The sequence below is a fragment of the Benincasa hispida genome, chromosome 12, assembly GCF_027475165.1.
Source record: "Benincasa hispida cultivar pf3 chromosome 12, pf3_genome.v1.1, whole genome shotgun sequence".
In the NCBI taxonomy this organism is placed as follows: Eukaryota; Viridiplantae; Streptophyta; class Magnoliopsida; order Cucurbitales; family Cucurbitaceae; genus Benincasa; species Benincasa hispida.
In genome coordinates, this window is record NC_143489.1 from 35,188,848 (window position 1) to 35,209,146 (window position 20,299).

The window sequence follows — 20,299 nt, forward strand, 5'->3', positions numbered from 1 at the left end:
TTGAAATTAATTGCTTACCTTTGTCCATTTTGAAATGAATGCAACATATGAATTTATTGTTTAAATTATTTATTAGTAAAAAGTTTGTTAATTTACTTAATTAATTGGTCCCACATTAGTAAAAAGTTTAATTAGTTTTAATAAACCTTATTCATCCCTTCTAGGATTGTCATACCCATCCTATAAGAAAGTGATATACTTCTATCACTGATAGTAACTGATAGTCTTCTATCACTGTCTATCAGTGATAGATATTATTACATGAAAATTTTATTTCTTGTTAACTTCTTTAAATTAGTTTACTTCATTGAATTAGTCTATCACTGATAGTTAGTGAGTCTTTTATCACTTTCTATTAGTGATAGAGAGTGAGTATTATCTATCTTTAATAATTAGTGATAGTTTTCAATCACTGTCTATCAGTAATAAAAGGTGAAAGACTTATATCACACTGATAGTCAATGATAGTCTTTCATCACTGATGGTAAGTGGTAGTCTTCTATCATTATCTATCAGTGATATATATTGATATACTTGTATCATTGATAGACAATAATGATAGTCTTCTATCACTGATAGACAGTAATAGTTTTACAAGCAAGTGACAAGAAATTAAGTGATAGAAGACCATCATTGTCTATCAATGATAGAAAGAAATGTACTTCTATCACTAATAGTTAGTGATAACCTTAATTCTATTACTATCATCAGTGATGGAAAGTAGTATACTTTGTCACTATCGTCAGTGAAATTTATATACTTACACTTCTATCATTGATAGTTAGTGATAAAAAATGCAAGAACATTGTATTGCTTATCAACTTCTTTAAATAAATCTTCCACTGATAGTCCATGATTGTCTTCTATCAATGTCTATCAGTGATAGAATATGCATTAAAATTTTATTTCTTGTCAATTTCTTTAAATAAGTCTATCACTGATAATCATTGATAATCTTCTATCATTGATATCAAATTCTAACAATAATGTAAAAAACACAACTATCAGACTACTATGCTAAAGTCAATTTTTTTTGTCTAAAAAAAAGTCAATTTCTTATCACTTGTTTGTTTTGTTTTAGTTTCATCAATATTTTCTTTATTAAGTCCAGTCTAGTTTTATTATTTCCAATTTTATCCTTTCTAAACATATTAAATAAGATAATTTTATCATTTTACTAAATCTATGATGTGACTACACATTAGGGTTTTGGCCGGCTATATAAAGCCTGGCCATTAGGTTGTATGAAACAATTTTTGGTTTTGTGAATTTTGAATGATAATTTTTGTTCCTGATGTTAACAGAGATTCTTATGTAAGTCTACATGCTTGAGTATTCAGGTAAGTCCGATCATCTTGCTTGTGGAGTGTACAAACCGGAAGTAGAGGATTCGGTCTCCTTATCTCTTGGCCTAGGCTCAAAAGGTAATCCAATATTAGTTTTTCCCTTTAAATTGACATCAATTGACTTGGGAGTTCTAGAATTTGATATTAGGGGTTCAACAATTAAGTTCTTAATTTTTAATTTCTAAGATTTCAAGTCTAGGCTCTAAATTGGGTATATGTTTTATTTCAATTGCTTTCTAGGATTGTTGTTGTGCTCTTATGATGAAATTCGGGCTGCTGTGATATTCAAATTGAACAAAAAAAGACTAAGGAAGTGGGTAAGTGGCATACAGTCGACGGAAGAAAAAAATTGATGTGAGGAGAAAAAAAACAAAAACAAAATTAGGAGGAAGAATCGAAGTGGCGTAGTGGAACATTGAGTTCAGATGAGAAAAGAAGAGTCGGCTGGAAGAACGAATTGAAAGAAAATCGAAGGAATTCTTGCGGTGGAAGAGTTTGATAAAAGGAAAGTAGAATTTGCATTGTTGGAGTTTGGCTTTGAATTTGGAGGAAAAAAATATTAGTAATGATCGTGGAAGAATGAATTGAAAGGATTGGGAAAACAAAAGTTGTTTGAAATTTGTTTGTTCTACGATTGAAAAGCCAAAGGAGGGAAAACAAAACAAAATTAGAAGTTCGCAAAATGAGAAATTTGGTACTTGAAAATTGGAGGAAAATTAACAAGGAAAAAACAAATGGGATTGAGGGACTGGGACGTTAAATGTTGGTGAAAAAAATTGAAGAAACTAAATTTTCATGAGTTTTAAGCCGCTGAAATTCATAAATAAAGGCTTATCGTCTAGAAGCCATGTTTTATAAAAAAAGGAAGGTGTGTTGAAATTCGAGATAGATATGCAAAACTTAGAGAGGCTTTACTCGAAGACTTTGTAGAACTACGCAGGTCTATAAGAAAATATGTTATAGAAATAATCCAATTAGAATGGAGTTTGATGTGCCAAGTCTCAAAAGAACGAACATGTAAACCTAAACACGATCAATAACCCAAAGAAGAAGAAGAAGATGCAATTTTTTCAAGAGACCAAGAAGAAGAATTAAATGGAGAGATTTCTGGCGAGGTAGAAAGAACAACCACGGAGAGTAAAGAGATAAACAAGTTTCAATCAAAATTAACCAAAGAGAATTAGGAGTCAGAGACACTAGTAGAAGACAACGTGAAAGAAGAATTTGATAATAGTGTACAAATTACTTAAATGAAGGAGAAATTGAGGGAGTGAGTCCAATTTTGAGAGTACGTGAGGATGAAATTATCTCCTCAAAACCACTCATCTTTGGATCTATGCACAAGAGAGCTTGTTATTACTGAGGTCGAATTAATTTTAGAGTATTGTCTAGTACTACTTATTTTGATTTTTTTGCAGGACTTTAAAGCACTAATGACGGAGCAATGCTGCCCACATATGAGGTACAAAACAAAGACGTTACTTTGAAAATATTGCTTCAAACTTATTTATGTACTCATCAAGAGTCGAGAGTTCAAAAATGATTAGTAACATCTCATGACTATAAATTTGCCTTACAATGTGACAATTTAGGTTCAAGGACAAATCCTTTCAAAGGAGGAGAGGATGATTAGAATCGTCTAGGGGTGCCAAGTTATTATTAATATTTTCTTTATTAAGTTAAGTCTAGTTTTATTGTTTCCAAATTTATCCTTTCTAGACATGTTAAATAAGGGTAATTTTGTCATTTTGTTAAATCTATGATGTGGTACACATTAAAACTTTGGGAGGCTATATAAAACCTGGTCATCAGGTTGTACAAAATATTTTTAGTTTTCTACATTTGGAATCATAACTTTTCTCTGTGATGATGATGGAGATTTCTCATCAACTTTTGCAATTTTTGATTTAGGGTTGCATGTTTGAGCATTCAGGTAAGTCCGATCATCTTGCTTGTAGAGTTTTCAAACCTTGAGTAGAGGATTAGCTCTGCTTATTTTTTTGGTCTTCGATCTAAAGGTAATCCAATTCTAATTCTTCACTTTGAATTGACATCAAATGACTTGAGGGATGTAGGATTTGTTATTAGGGGTTCTTCGAAAAGGTTCCTAATTGACAAATTACTAGAGTTTTTATATCAGGTCCACTTCTTTGATTCTCATCATCATCATCATCAACTTCTTGAAAGAAAAAAAAATATTTTTAAGTTAGAAAATACATTGTTACTAAGATAATGATAAGAGTCTAGCATTGATAGATAGTGATAAAGGATTATAATTGTGTATCAATGATAGAAGACTATTACTAATAAACAATAATAGAAGACAATCAGTATCTATCACTATCTATCAGTGATAGACATTGATAAACACTGATAGATAGTGATAGAAGACTATTAGTGTTTCAGTGATAGACAATGATCATGGTGAAAGGATTGAATCCCGTAGCGAAGCATTTTATCCCTTTTGTCTTTGAATTGGAAGAAGAAATTTTATAGAATATTTTATAGAATTAAATACAGAACATCACATGTTAAATTTACAAGGCTAAGCTTACAATTGGGTTAAAAAGTCTTACCTTTGAAGAACTGTGTTTCGGTCTTCTCTAACTCTTCACAATACAAAATAGTATAACAACCTTTTCTTCTCTGCACATTGGATACCTCCACTTGATTTCTCATCTCTCACATATAATCTAGAGAAAAACCAACCAACCCAAAGAAATTTAAGGAGAGAGGAGGGAGTAACTTCCCACTCCACATAACCTCCCCACTCCCGACAAGAGAATTAATTTATTATTTAATTTAAATTTAAAATAAATAATAATTGATTGATAATTAATTAATGAAATTAAATGAAATCAAATATCTTATATTTAATTAAACATATATTTGAATCATATTCAAATACACTTCTATTTCATTTACATTAATTTTAATCTATAGTTTTAATATGAATATAATTAATATTAATTATCATTTGAATCTTATTCAAACATATTAATACTCTAATATTATATAGCTTAAGTTTGAATTGCATTCAAAATAAACTTTATATTGTAATGTATCTAATTACATTTTATTAATTGTATCATATACAATTAACGTAAACTCCCTCAGTCAATTTGAACATTTCAAATTATTTTAAGACTCTTGATCCTTGTTTTACATGTTGCGAGCTAGTAGGAGAAGCTAATGAACCTACAGATTATAAGCTTAAATGATTAATTAAACTATTTAATTAAATCAATTCAACATTCATTAACTATGGGACACTCCACTAAAGACTCATAGTTGCACTCTTATGAAGTGTAGAATATGTCATGTCCATGGATGTAATCATTACAAGTAAGTTGATCATTCACGAATTGCTCGAAATTACAGTTGGGTCAAATTATCGTTTTACCTCTATAGTTATTTCTTTCTTCTTAAGCACTACTGATCCTCTAATGAACAATTTTTTTATGATCCAACCATGAACCAAGTCCCTCTTGGGCCAGTGAAAAGATGGAACCCATTGTTCAAGATATGGTATCAATACTTAAGGGAACTACTCATCTACTTACCTTAAGGTTACGTGAAAAGATAATATCTTCATTGAATAATACTTAATACAGAGTGTGAGTATTTATAAAGCTAGCTCATACTTACAAAGGTATAACAAAAAGGTAGTAAATATTTAATAGAACAACAATTTAATTATATTAGTTAATACGGATCACAAAGGCATGCAATTAAGCAAACAATCAGACTATTCAAGTACAAAATAGTCTGAGCTTAAATGCTCAAGGACTCAGCTAGATCAAACCCAACTACCCCCAACTGTTAAAACGTATATTGTCTTTAATGTATAAGAAAATAAAGAGTGTGGACAAAAATCGAAGGGAACATAAAATCTCCTAAAAACTCTTTTGACGAGCACGAGATGGTTGAGTTGGCGTCTTCCACAATTCTTCCTCCCATCCACTTTGGGTTGGAAGACATCTAGAAAAGAAAAAGGGGAAAAAAGAATTAAAATATGACAAAAATGAAATAAACTAAAGAAAACTCAAATTACGAAAACATGAAAAACATTTAATGCCTGACTGCCTTTAAAAAGCACAAATTTTTAACGCCAATTGTTCGATGGATTTGACTTAGTCAATCATATACGGGTAGCTCTAGCCGAAGGGATCTTTCAAAACACTGGGCTGAGTCACCCTCATGGAAAATTTTCATCTGGTGTCCATTCACCTTAAAAGTCCCTTTAGTCTCTTTACTCGTCACTTCAACTACACCATAAGGAAAAAGTTTAGTAATAACAAAAGGCCCAAGCCATTGTGAACAATAGTTACCTTGCTTAAGCTTGAAGCAAGAATCACATAGAAGAACTTTCTGCTTGACTTCAAACTATTTCAAAGCAACCATGTTGTCATGAAATAGTTTGGTCTTCTCTTTGCAGATTCTAAAGTTCTCAAAAGCCTCAAGTCTTAATTCTTCAAGTTCATGAAGTTGTAAAAGTTTAGCTTCACAAGAATAAGATCAAAATGAGAATTCACAAACAAGGTAGAAAAATTTAGAGTTCAACACCAATCTCACAGCATAACTGTTGGGAATGTCCTAGAACTCGCAGTTCGTGTTAAACATTCTATTTTATCAATAATAATGACTTATTGATTTTGCATCTTATTATGAAAATCCAATAAACGCATCATTGGCTATAGTCTAAATGTTGTAACTTTATGTAGTGACATAAACAGGATCAAGTTGACAGTATATAGCCTAAATAGTCTAATAAGTATATGGATGAAATTGGATATTTCATCCTTGTAACACTATTGGATGTGGCCCACTCTATAGTTGTTACAAGAAGTTGTAAGGTGCTACAAACGATGTGATCCACAAATCGTTCATGTTGAGACATGAGAGTGGGGGCATTCTATGCAATGAGTATGCATATAGACTGAACCACGTAAATAGTCACTTTTCTTTATAACGACCGTTTACTGTTAAAACTGACTATTTCATTTATTATATAACCTAGGTTAACTCGATCTTAATCTTGAGCTAGCTATGAACTCCTATTTGTTCGGGATTATCCTTTGATCTACAAACGGTGAGAGTAGTTCAATAGCACTGCTCAATAAGCTTTATTTTGGGGATAAGACCGGATGAATAACTGGGGACATAGCCTTCCAAGATGGAATTCACTCCTACCCTATTTAAGGTTAGCATATAGGGTGTTCTCTTAAGTACTGACTCCAGGTCTTTAACAAACAGGGCCCCGCCTTCTCATGATAGAGAAAGGATTTGATTCATAGAGTTTATGAATCAGAATTATTCATTAGAGGATCAGTAGGAACTTAAAAAACAAGATGTAGTCATAGGGGTAAAACGGTATTTTTAACCTAACTGTGATTACGAACAACCTGTGAAGGATCGACTTACTGATTATGATTATTAAGTGGACATAATATATCTACAGTGAGGGGAGTTCAACTATGGGCTATAATGGAGTGTCCCATTAGTTAACGAATGGGGATTAGATCGGACTAATGAGTTTAGCCGATTAATCTTGAATTGTTGGAGCCCATGATCTGTAGGTCTGCGAGGTTCCCCTACTAGCTCGTAAATGGATAAGCTTTAGGGTAGCTTGAGAAATTAATTTAAAACGTTCAAATTAAACGAAACAAGAGAAAATATATTTAAATATGATTTAAATATATGAAAATGATTATTGTGCAAAAATTAATTTAATATTCAATATTAAATTATTTAATAATTTAAATTAATTTATGAAACTAATTTAAGAAAATCATTTTTGTATTAAAATAGTTTTAAAATCATTTTTTGTTTTAAAAGAAAATGGAAAAACGGTTTTGCATGGTTGCACAAAATGGGGGTTCAATTTTCTCCATTATCTTCATCTTCATACTCACACAAAGGTCATTATCCTCTCTACATTGATTCTCCAAGCATGAGCTGCAAGCCATGCACTTTATTTCTTTGCATGTTCATCTACTATATGTAAAGAAGATTGGAGTCGTTGGAGAAAGGTTAATGGAGAATTTTGAGAGAAATTTTTCTGTGAAAAAAAAACTATCTTCTTCAATCGGCTGCTGTGGTTTCTTATTGATTGTTCACTTCTTCAAGTTGTTCTTGAGTCCCACAACTCTGCCTAAACCTCTAAGAGCATAATAGGGAAGACTTTGAGGTGGTTCACGGTGATATCAAGTGAAGACAGCTGCTGTACACACGTTTTCTTGGAGAATTCATCAAAGGTATGTTCTGAAAACCCATTTTTTAGAAGAGCATGCTTTAGTTTTTGCCAAAATTAGTGAATTAGAATGCTTATGGATCCTTGATACTTCTGCTACATATTATTTAACTCTTTTAGTAACAAGTGGGAAAAATCTCAAACCCTAACATGACAAGTGAATCATGTTAAGGGACCCAATGATCTCTTCGGTCATCCACTCCTTTGAAAACTCCAAGTCATCATCTTTGCCTAAAATTAGGCTCTCAATGGAGGCCTTAATCAACTCTAAGCAAACCTTTAGCAATCTCCCCTCGACGACACATCTTGATGATGTAGCCAAGATTGAGAATCATTCAAAGTATATTAAAAACCTAAAACAAAAGTCCAAACTAAAAAATAATACTGTATATGGATACAATATTAAGAGAAAAAATTAAGAAACAAAAAAATGAGTGGTCATTCATTGGAAATAGTCACCTAGTTCAAAAGTTATCACCTAATTATGAACCATACATTTTATAGCAACATGACGATACCACGATGCTACACGATGGCACATCACTATAACAGCACTGTAACGTACCCGTCCATGCCTTTTTTTAGCCCCTTTTCATCATTTTTCTTGCCTTAGGTCAAACTTTGACATTCCTAAATGGTATTTTCATCATTTTACATCTTTTTTAGCCCATTCTGATCCAAATGCTTGATTTCTACAAATTAAACCAACCAAAATCTAAGCCTAAAAAAACACTTTTGAAGTGATTTTCATCTGCAAACCCTTAAAGTGGATGTATATGGGTATGGACACGTGAGGTGGATGCATGCAGCAAGAGGTGTATGTAATTGATGGATGCATGCATGCTTGACAGTTGGCAATTGAGGGAAATGATGATTGTATGGGATAGAAATTATAGAGATGAATATGTGGGTATTGATGAGATTAAGTCTAATATAATGGAATTGTGGGAAATGATGAAAAAAAACTCTTGGAAAACTAAAGAAGTTGTTAAAGATATAAAATTTTCTAAAGAATATTGATATAAATAAAATAGTTATTGAAAATATAAATATGTTAAGAACTTATTTGGGTTTTGGAATATCAAGATGGATGTATAGAAATGAAGAACCTTTATTAAATTTTGACAGAGTACAGGTTCTTTTTCTCTCAAGACAAAACACTAAAAAAAACTAGGAAAAGATTTCTGCCCCTCGATCCATACTAAGCTTCTTTTATATATAGATGGGAAGCTTTTCATGCATTAAATTAACAAGACACGTTTATAATTTATAATGACACGTTATTCTTTACATCATAGGTTGTAGGACACGTTTTACAGAAGATGACACTTTAAAGTCTAAAATTTTATCTGTACAATATTTTGACATGGTGACACATGTACAATACTTTTATCTTCATTCGCAATTTGAGAATTTTATCTTCTACTAATTTGGATCGGTGGATTGACTTGGGGTGTAAATGTGATGCATAAAATTTGCAAATTCGTTTTCTTCCTCTTCTTCTTGAATGTTGGATGTATTTTCTTCTTGTCTGGTATTTGATTGAGACGAAATTTGTTGAAGGATAATGTTGAGTTCTTTTGAATTTGATACTTGTGTCATTGCAGCCATCAGTCTTGATTTCTGAGTCAAGAATTGTTGACTTTTTTGTAGGTTTGGCTTCATATTGTGAGAATGGATGGAAAACCATTTTTTCACCACATTTTTTTAAGCAACAACCATGTTGAATTTTCCCCACCATTTGATATTGTACGTTCGAGAAAGACAAGAGATTCTATTTGATTCTATGATTGAGTAATTTCAGCAAAAGATCCACGCCAGATGAAAATAATTTGAAAAACGTAGATTTAAGTTAAAAGAATTTGAGAAAATATTATTTGAAAAGTATTTAAAACTTTCAAGAATTTGGTATAGTAGGATAGTCTCATTAAGACCAAATGTATCCCACCAATCATTAAACCATAATGAAAAATTTTAAATACATGTTTTGTCAAACATTATGAACCCGAAATGATTAAAATTGTTTAACCAAAACATATTGTACTAAACATTTTGATAATCGATGTAAGAATAAGTTTGTGGAAGAAATTGATTAGAAAGTCTTTTTTCAGTATAAATACTTTGATTCCATTTGGTTGAAGTTAGAACATGAAGAATCCTAACTTTTGAAAAGACAATTCTGTTGAGGTCATCTTTATTTCTGTTATGAGTGATTTCAATTGAATCGGTATCAACAAGAATAAATTCATAGAGCAAACGAGTTTTTTTTGGATGACTTGGAATAAAATGGATATTTGACCGAAATGCTTTTTGGATTGTTTCGAGAATTAAGTTACCTAGGAAGTCCAGCTCAAGAGTTATAATATATGAAGTTTGGATTTTATTATGGTAAGAAGTATATGAAGATGGTCGATAATTAAATGTTTTGTTTGAGGGTATAACTTCTGAATTTTGAGAATTTGAGTTTGTAATGACTTTGACACAAGTAGTTGGAGGAGTGGATGACTCTTCAGTTTTGATAGGAGAAGAGTTTATTATCAAGGCAAAAAGTCTTGAAGGGATGGATGATCCCAAAATATGAAATTTATTGGATAATGGTATTGTTTGAGGATTTTTTTTTCCTTTTCGACCCTCTATTACTTATGATGATTCTCCTTCGAGAGTACGAGGCTTTGGTTTGCGGAGGTGTTGATTGTTGTTTTTGTTCTTGATCACAATCATTCTTTTCTTCTTTATTGCAATTAGAACTCATTCTTTTTTTTTTTTTCTTTCTCTCTTTCACTCTCTTTTTCACTCTTTCCTTGAAGAAATTCTCTCGTAAGATAATCGGGAAGGGAGTTTGTACTTCCTTTTATAGATTCAATTTTGAAGTCAAAATAAGAAAGTATTGCTTGCCAACTAGCAAAAATTTATCGGGAAACCAGATTTTTAACATCCTTTTGTAAAACATTTGTAGCTTCTTTGCAATCAACACGTATTAAAAAGCTTTGTTGATTAAATTACTTTGGAATTTGTATGTACATAAAAAAATTGATAAAATTTTCTTTTTTATGGTTGGATAATTTTTTTGAGATTCTAACCAGATACCCGAATGATATCTAATTAGTTATTCTTGACCATTGATGGACTCTTAAAAATATATTTCTTAAGAGTTTATTTTTGTCAGACCAAAATTCTTTATATAATTGATAAAATTTTCTTTTTTATGGTTGGATAATTTAATCAATTAAATGTTATTTCTAAACCCTTTATAATTAACAAAATAGAATTATATAAAGAATTTTGGTCGACAAAAATAAACTCTTAAGAAATATATTATTGGAATCCTTTAATAAAACTGAACAAAGTGAGATTCGTGATAAATATTACAAAAAAAAATGGAAAAACTTAAAACAAATATATATTTCTTCCATTGGATGAAATATATGACATATTATCAAAATCAAGTAATAATCAAATGAATAATCTTTCAATCTCTCATTTGCGTTGGTTTGAACTATCTTTGGTAAAGCTATTACAAGATCCGGTGGATGTGTTCTTCTCCAAGAAAATATCGGGGTGACTTTAGATTCATTCATTTGGCTAAGTTCAAATTGTTCAATGAAAGATTTTTCGAATGTATTGTTCGGCCGCCTACTGGTGGAAGGAAAAATCTACATGTTCTGACCGGTTTCATGAAGAAAGGTTGGATGGTTTTCTGAGAGATGATTAGAAATTTTTTAGGTATAGCGGAGTCTTGTTTTTGTTTTCCTTCCCTTGTTTTGGTGTTGGTGAGCCTCAATTTAGTAAGCCTTTAGCTCCATCTCTCTCAGAAGATTTGAAAGTGCCTAGAAACTTTCAGGTCATTTCTCAGTTATCTAACTCTGATTCCTTTTATTGGGTCAAAAAAGTTAAGTGTTGCCAATGAACTTCAACAATCTGTTCGTTGTTTCTCGATTGTTTGCCTACTATTCTTTGCAAGATTTTCATCTTGCTTTGGAAAATTATTTTCAGTCGAAGTTCTAATCAATCCCTTCATTGCTGATAAGACATTAATAAAACTTGATGATAGTTTTGCTTATATGGTTTTCGATGGAAAATGGCTAGAAATTGGATCCTTGCATTTGAAGGCTGAAGATTGGTCTTACACAGTGCATTTTCATCCAAAGTTCATTGTGTTATGGAGGTTGGTTGTCAATAAAAAAGTTACCTTTTTCTTTTTGGGCTTGTCCTATTTTTGAAGCCATTGGGGAAACCTTGGGTGTCTAGTTAGTATATTTTTTTCTCGAACTCTGAATTTTTTGGATTGCTCTGAAGCTCGTATTGAAGTTCAAAAAAAATTGGGTGGTTTTCTCTCTGTTGAGATTGAAATTAAAGATAAGACTAATGGTATTTTTCACGTAAGATTTGGTGATACTTATCCCTTAGATCCTTCTAGTATCCTTCGGGGCGAGTTATTTTTCAACGATTTTTCTAGCTCTTTTGATATTGCAAGATTGATTGAAGTTAAGCGTCACAGAGAAGTGTTTGAGGTTTCAGATTTTGTTGAAGAGGGTGTTACCATAATGTTATACAAGGAAACCAGTTTTGCTCTAGCTTCGAATGAGGCCGATCCGCTTCCTCTAAGGAGCCTTAATAATTCTATGGAAATCGTTGTTTGTACTCCATAACTTGTCGACTTAGAGAGCAGTAAAAAGAATGTGAACATAGAAAGTTCTCCATTTTCTTATTATCCTCTTTCTTACAGTCGGACAAAAAAGAAGCAGCGATCCGAAAAGGAACATTTTGAGTTCAATTCAAATGTTTTGGAGGAGTTATGTACATGTTTCCTATTAGTTGATTCAGAACCCGTGGACAATCCACATCCTTTGCTTTATAGTTCAAACTTCAGCCAATCAAACATTAAAGTTTTGGGTTCAAATATTACATTTGTAAAAGGAGTTTATAGCCATCCACCTCCTAAAGACACTCCTTCTAGTTACAATTCTGATGGAGATTCAGATGTTAGTTTAAGCAGTGAGGATATTATGGATTCTCTAGCACAAGATGATTTTGTTGAGGAGACTCTCTAGAAGTTTTCTTTGCAAATAGTTTTGGTACTTTGTTTGAGAAGGGTGAAAATTTTGAAGCAAAATTGTCTCCCAAGATTCTTGCCAAGTTCTTCGCTTTGATTGAAAAATGTAGTTTTCAGATGGAATCAGTTCCTCCTCATTCTCCTTCAGTTAAGGCATAGATTGGTGGTTTTGTTCAGGAATTGAATTATTTTTGTGGGTTTCTCATGTTTATGAGCCTAAGTATTATTGTCTTGTTCGAAATTATGTTTTTTTCCTAGTAGTTGTATTCTTGGAAGCGACAATTTAGAAGCCGGTTTGTTTTGTGGTTTGTTTCTCGCACTTCTAACCTTATTGGTCTTCTCACCTTGTCGGCTCATTTGGCTGCTAGCAGCTTTGGCTTTTTAGTTTATGTGCTCTCGAATTGCTTTCCTTTTTGGAGCTGGCTTTCTAGGTTTTAAGAGATTGCTTTTTGATGTCTTCTCTTTATATCCCAATAGTTCTTTTTTTTCCTCCATTTGTTTTTTTGGTGATTTCTCTATTCTCTTGAAAATTATTATATCTTTGAGCGTTAGTCTCTTTTCATTTTATCAATGAAAAGTTATCTTTCCTTTAAAAAAAAAAAAAGGACATCATAAGTTGGTGTTAAATAACTCAACTTCAATAGTGTTCATTATTGAAGTTTGCATATTTATCGTGGAACTCCTTCTTACAACTCTGTACCCTAAATATAGACTTCCTAACTAAGCGATAATCTAGGCGTTCAAACATTGTTTAGAGCTCCAAACACCCCATTGGCGTCTTCAAATGTCCTCATGATGGAATGTTCACTTCATCCCGTTGTTCTAAACATTGGAGAAAGCATATTTTTATGTATTTTTGAAGTTGTGTTTCTTCAGTAGTAAGTAGCTCTTTGCTAATTTGTGCCTGTTTTCTTTGGTTATTTTGAATTTTAAAAAAAAAAAACTATAGGCATCATATTTATGAGAAACATGGAGATGCCAAATCAATTGAGCTGAAGGAGATTGGCCCACGGTTTGAATTGCGACTGTACCAGGTACCTATTTCTGTGATTCGGTTCATTGCTTTGACGCATTTCATATATACTTTCCCGATACTGGAGAAAGCATTTCAATAAACAAAGATATATAAGCAATCTAGGCGTTCAAAGGTTGTTTTACTTTGATCCTTTAGAAAGTATTTGATAACAAACTAATTAATAAGCTACCATGGTCTTATATATATTATCATCCAAACTCTCTCTGGAGTGTCTGAGAGTCAATTTTTAGTTCTAAGGTCAGAAGTTGGAAATTACCGTCATAATAAGCATGGCTTTAGAAATAGAAAATAAAAGTTACTCAAATACAACTGATTTTATTTTATTTTAGAAGAAACTAGTACAATTGTATTGGATTCAAACAGAATTTGATGGATGATGTGATAGTTTTTGACAAAAATCAAGACTTTGTTTATAAAGCTTGATGATATAATATTTTCTATCGTCCCTTTTCAGTTCATAGAAAGATGTCATTTGTCAATACCAAAAGTTTTTGTTTGGTGTTCATTTTACATCATTTTGAATTTCAGATGTTGCCAGCAATCTTATGAAAGCAAAAAAGAAAAAATGTTATATTTCGACATTGTGTTTTGATGATACACGGAATGTTTCTCTTCCCTTATTAATTGAAGTCTTTGTTGAAAAATAATAGGTTAAATTATAAGTTTAGAAGGTTTGTGTGCAGTATGTTTCTAAACTTTCTATGTTGTGTAGGTCTAGTAGATCTTTGTCCTATTTCACATTTTTAAAGTTTCATGTAAAATCTCATTAGAAATAAATTTTAACTTCATGTAAAATTGATGAGTTATGTTGTAGTTTTTTTTGGCTAGCCTAATACATTTGGGCCAGTGGGCTTGACTTCTATTCAGCACATTTATTTGGTTTCTTATTGGATTTGATATACTCTTTGTAGTCTGCACGGAAAGAGTATAGTTATTGTTCTTATTAGGCACATCTTCAAGTTGGTTATGAATGAGCTGGAAGAAGGAATATTCCTCCATAAATTTGTTACAGAAGGTTGCATGGGATTGGCTAATTGGTTGAGGTTTTTCACCTGAATTCTTTTCTCCTTCAAGGGATATTTTTCATGCGTAAAGTGGTCCCCAACTGAAGTGTTTCCCCTGATGTTATTAAATGGTCGGTCGAGCAAGCATTCAGGTGAGCAGCAAGTAAGCGAGTAAGTGAACGAGCGGCAAACAAGGAGCTAGTGAGGACCAAGTATGAGTATGCAACTTTGAAGCACGGGCTATTTAAATGTTTTCTTCTCGTTGTTGTGAGCTATGGCTTTGTATTTTCCTCATCCATACAGAATTCCTCTCTATTCTTGTTATGAAGATCAGTAAAGAAGTTTGAGAGACCTTTCATAGTGGATGTAAATCTCATCTTGAGATTGAACCACTATAATTTTTGTGTTGTTTGTTCTTTCTACTCTTTCTCCTCTTCTTCTTCGAGTACTTCTGTTGTTACTACAGTGAGCGGAAAGGTTAATAAATATAGTTTAGGTCAACAAGTTAATTCTTTTTTCTTTTTATTATTATTATTATTATTATTATTTTAATGTCAAGAAACTATTGAATCTTTTTAATGCAAAATTAAACTTCCGTTTTTTTTAGTAGTTTAGGTATCAGATGGACATAAACCTAAAAACCTAAAAGTTGACTAACATTGTACAAACTATTTTTTCATAGTGATTCAACCAAGAAACGTGATTTCCTTGGTGCTTAAGAAACTGCTACAAAAGCATGTTGTAATCTATCTTTTACTATTATTACTATTATATTTTTTGTTTGCATAATCATATTTTTATTAAAGTTTATATTTTGTTTGTTGCTCCTTTAGTACGTTAACTTGTTTTCTTAATCGGATTGTTCTTTTCCCCTTTTTCAAATACACAATATTTATAATACAATGTTTCTGATTAGTCTTCATATAAGGTATTTTGCCCTTGAGACTATTGAATCTTTATATAAAATATATTTTTGCTACAAGAATACTTATGGGTTTAAATTTTGGCACACTACACTTTTCACAAATGTTGTCTCAAGTGATAACATCTTCACGTTAACAATCACAAAATATTCATATATAACGGTCGATAACAACATAAGAGTCAGGGGAGGTAGTATCATGAGGCTTGAAAATCCTTCTGTCGTTTACCAAAAGGGAGCACAATCGTGTAGACGATGCTCCAGGAACTAAACGATAGTTCAATTATGTAAACGATTGGATGAAGCGTTAGACAATCGTGTAGACAACAATTGACTGGAGTTATACGATCGTGTAGACGACAGTTGTGAGGAGCTAAACGATCGTATAGACAATTGAATGCAGCTAAATGATCGTGTACGTGATGCGATAGGAACTACACGATCGTGTAAACGACACTTTAGCAAAATCTAAACGATCATAGAGGTAAGAAGAAAAGACACAGGAGTTTAAGTGGTTCGGCCAAAGGCCTACGTCCACTGTGTAAATTGAGAGGTTCTCTTTTATTACTCTTCAAAGTATTACAGAACGAATGTCTTGCTCTCTCATTTTCTTATTCACTCTTACATTAATCTCACATTCGTTTTCCTTTATATATGCAGGCGATTCAGTCAACGATGAAGCTCTGGTGGTTACAACACTTAACAGAAAGAGGTCGACAATGGTTCAACTGCTAGTTGCGATGTTTTTCTTGATTTCGAGTCTTTCTGTAATAATCTCCACCTTTGTAAGCATCCAGAATTCCTTCCCTCTCTGCTTTACTGAGCTGACTTAAGCTAACTTTTTTCAGGTAACTCGAACCCGAGAAGATCCAAGCATCTGCCAAGGTTGTTTAATGGAACAGTTTTGGTTAGCATATCAGCTGCATTATCAGAGTTATGAATCTTCACTACCTCGACTTCCCCTTTCTCAATCTCTTGTCTGATAAAATGATATTTAATATCAATTTGCTTGGTTCTACTGTGAAACTGTTGATTCTTAGATAGGTATAGTATGCTCTGGTTATCACAATAGATTCTGACTTTTGTTTGTGTTATGTTGAAATCGTTTAGTAAACCTTTCAGCCATAAATCTTTCTTTACAGCCTCAGACAATACGATGAACTCCGCCTCTATTGTGGAAAGGGCCACAACAGGCTGCAAAGAAGCTTTCCAACTGGTCAAATTGTTCCTCCATAGGAAAACATAGCCTGATAGGGAACGTCTTCTGTCCAAATATCCTACATAATCTACATCTACATAACCATAAACTTCATCATTGGATGGCTCATTCTATCTATATAAGACTCTTGCCTCCTTAGATGAACATAGATACCTTAGTATCCACCTGACTGCCTCTCAATATCTTCTACCAGGGTTTGCCATGCACCTACTGACCATATTTGTTGCATAGGACAGGTCTGGTCTTGTCGAAGTCATAAGGTACATTAGTGATCCCACTGCTTGGAAATAAGAGACAACCTTCATATGGTTCAAATACTCTTCATCTGTGCACTTTGGACTATTGGCAGCTGAAAGCTTGAAGTAAGGTGCAAGAGGAGTGCCTATTGGCTTAGCACTTTCCATCTTAAACTTTTGCAATATTTTGAACAGTATTCAGGCTAATTAACAAGCTCAATGCCTAGGATCCTCCTTGACTCCCTTAGGTCTTTCATATAAAATTCTCTCTTAAGAATCATTTTCACTTGCCTCAATTCTTCTTTGGATCTCCTGGCTAGCAGCATGTCATCTACATAGAGAAGTAGATAGACCGACTCCTTGAAGCTACTAGAATTTGTGTAGACATACCAATCATATGAGCTCCTTTTGAACCCCATCTCGGAGATCACTTCATAAAACCTCTCATACCAGCATCTCGGTGATTGTTTGAGGCTATATATGGACTTTTTCAACAAACACACTAGGTCTTCTTCTCCACTTTTCACATAGCCTTGAGGATGCCTCATGTAAATTGTCTCATTCAACAGCCCATGTAGGAAGGTTATCTTTACATCCAACTAGTCTAGCTCTAAATCCTTTTGCACAACTAAGGAAAGAAGCAGCCGGATGAAGTATGCTTCACAACTGGAGAAAATACCTCATTGTAGTCAATGATTTCTTTTTGAGTGAACCCCTTAGCAAAAAGCCTAACCTTGAACCTAGGCTTTTGCAGACCTGGAATCTTTTCTTTAAATTTATAAATCCATTTTCATGAGATAGGTTTGTACCCTTTAGGCAAAGGTACTAGTCTCTAAGTGCCATTTTGGTTGAGGGACTTCATTTGCCTAGCATTCGGGCTGTTTGTTGCCTCTTCAAAGTTGGAAGGTTCATTATTACTTAAAGAAATGGCAGCACTCAATGCTACACTAGCAAAATCAGACTCTCGGTATCTTGCTGGTGATACAATTGTTCTTCTAGGTTTGTCTCTTGCCAATGAATAGTTGTGTAAGTCTCCATGTGTCTTAACTTGTTCATTGTTCACTTGACATATGTTCACTGATTTCAGCAGTCTCATCACCTTCTAACTCTAGATTTTGAGAGGAAGTAGAAGCTCCATGATCTTTTTGAGGCTCCACTTCAAATCTAGTGATACTAGTCTTTGTCATTGTAGAAGATGGTTGTTCTGTCATCATGAACATCTCATTTTCTCTAAAAACCACATTTCTACTGTTCACACACCTCTTTTCAATTGGATGTCACAACCTAAAGCCATTTACTCCTGGTGTAAAGCCTAAGAACATACACTTTACAGCCCTTGGTTTTAACTTCTCTTGGCTTTGGTGCACGTAGCCTAGACAACCAAACACTTTCAAGTGTTCCAGCTTAGGTGGCTGCCCTGTCCACCTCTCTTCAGGAGTCTTCAGCTCTATGGATTGATGAGGGCATCTATTAAAAGTGTATATGGTGTAGGAGACAGCTTCAGCCCAATATTTTTCAAGCAATAAGGCATTGGACAGCTGACATCTTATTCTTTTTAACACTGTTTTATTTAATCTTCCAGCTATTCCATTTTGTTGAGGTGCGTACCTCACGGTTCTATGCCTTACTATGCCATGCTCCCTACAAAAGAAATTGTACTCCTCTCCACAAAACTCTAAACCGTTGTCAGTTCTCAAATGTTTAATTTGTTTAAAGGTATGCTTTTAAATCAAGGTCTTTCATTCTTTAAATCTACTAAATACTTCATCTTTGGATTTTAAAAAGTAAGCCCAACTCTTCCTTGAGTAGTCATCTACAAATGAAAGAAAGTACCTCGCTTCAATTAGAGATGGAGAGTGAGTTGGCCTCCACAGTTTGAATGCATATATTCAAAGATTTCCTTTAAAGTGTGTTGTTCTTTGGGGAATTGTTGTCTTGTTGCTTTGCCCAATATACAATGTTCACAGAATTTAAGGCTATCTCCAACACTCCTTGGAAGAATCCCCTATTTAGATAGCACTTGTAGCCCCCTCACACTGATATGAGAAAGCCTTTTGTGCCACAATTCATCTTCAGTCGGTTTTTCTTCAGTTGCAATAAGGTCAAGTGTGCCATTTGCACATCCTTGATGGAATATAAACCATTTACCTTGGTTGCCACCAAAACCACTTTAGAATCCTTAATAATTTCAAAGCCACACCCCTATATTCACAACCTATGGCATCAAACATCCCCCAAAGAAAGGAGATTCCTCTTCAAAGTAGGAACATACCTCACGTTCCTAATCAATTTGACTGAAACATCCTGCATTTTTAAGGACACGGACTCTATTCCAATAGCTCTGCATGTGTTATTGTTTCCCATATAGATCAACCCACCATCCCACTTCTTATAAGTGCAAAACCATCCCTTAGATGGTGTCATGTGGACTGAGCAACCAGAATCTAACACCCAATCCTGAGTCTCCATAGTATTCTAGTCTCCACCTTCTTCAATAGCAGCTAAAGCATTTGAATAGACTAGGGAATTGTCTCCTACAGCAGATTCTGTCTGTTTACCCCTTTTGTTCTATTGGTTCAATTTTCTCTTCAAGGCATAGCAGTCCTTTTTCATGTACCCCATTTTGTGACAAAAATGGCACTTTATCTTGGACTTATCACCATTGTTTTGTTTCCCCTTCCTATTGTTCTTGTTCTTCCCCTTTGAGAACAAGCCTTCACCTCCTTGTTGATCCTTTTTACTCATTTGCAATTCAAGTTCTCTGAGTCTCACAGCTGATATGATATCTTCTGTGGTAATTCTTTCTCTACCGTATTTCAATACAGTGTTCACATCTTTGAAAGATTCTGGTAGAGAATTTAGTAGTATAAATGCCTCATTCTCTTCTTCAATATTATCTCTGATTGATCTGAACTCAGAAGACAATCTTTTGAACTCATTAAGATTATCCGTGAGGGACTTTGCTGCATCCATCTTGAAGGAAATCTAAATAGAGATCCTTTCAGCAGAGGAAGTGGATCGTTCCGAATCCCATTCAGAAAGAACACAAAACAATTACAGTTTAAACGAAAACGAACAGATTATGCATAATCAGAAATTACAGCATGCTACTTAAAAATAAAGATAGGGATAGAGTATGCAAACCTTTAAAGAACTCTTCTTCAAGTATCCCTCGATCAATTTCCAATGCGTCCAAAGAAACACTCGAACGCAACGAATAGAACACAATC

General features: G+C 33.3%; 1 long non-coding RNA gene across 1 annotated transcript; it reads left to right on the top strand.

Moving 5' to 3' along the window:
* The first annotated feature begins 11,057 nt into the window (after positions 1-11,057).
* LOC120068176 (uncharacterized) lies at positions 11,058-15,201 on the top strand. The gene is made up of 3 exons (XR_005479119.2): positions 11,058-11,283; positions 13,602-13,686; positions 14,600-15,201. It is a non-coding gene; the product is annotated as an uncharacterized LOC120068176 (long non-coding RNA).
* The last annotated feature ends 5,098 nt before the right edge of the window (positions 15,202-20,299 follow it).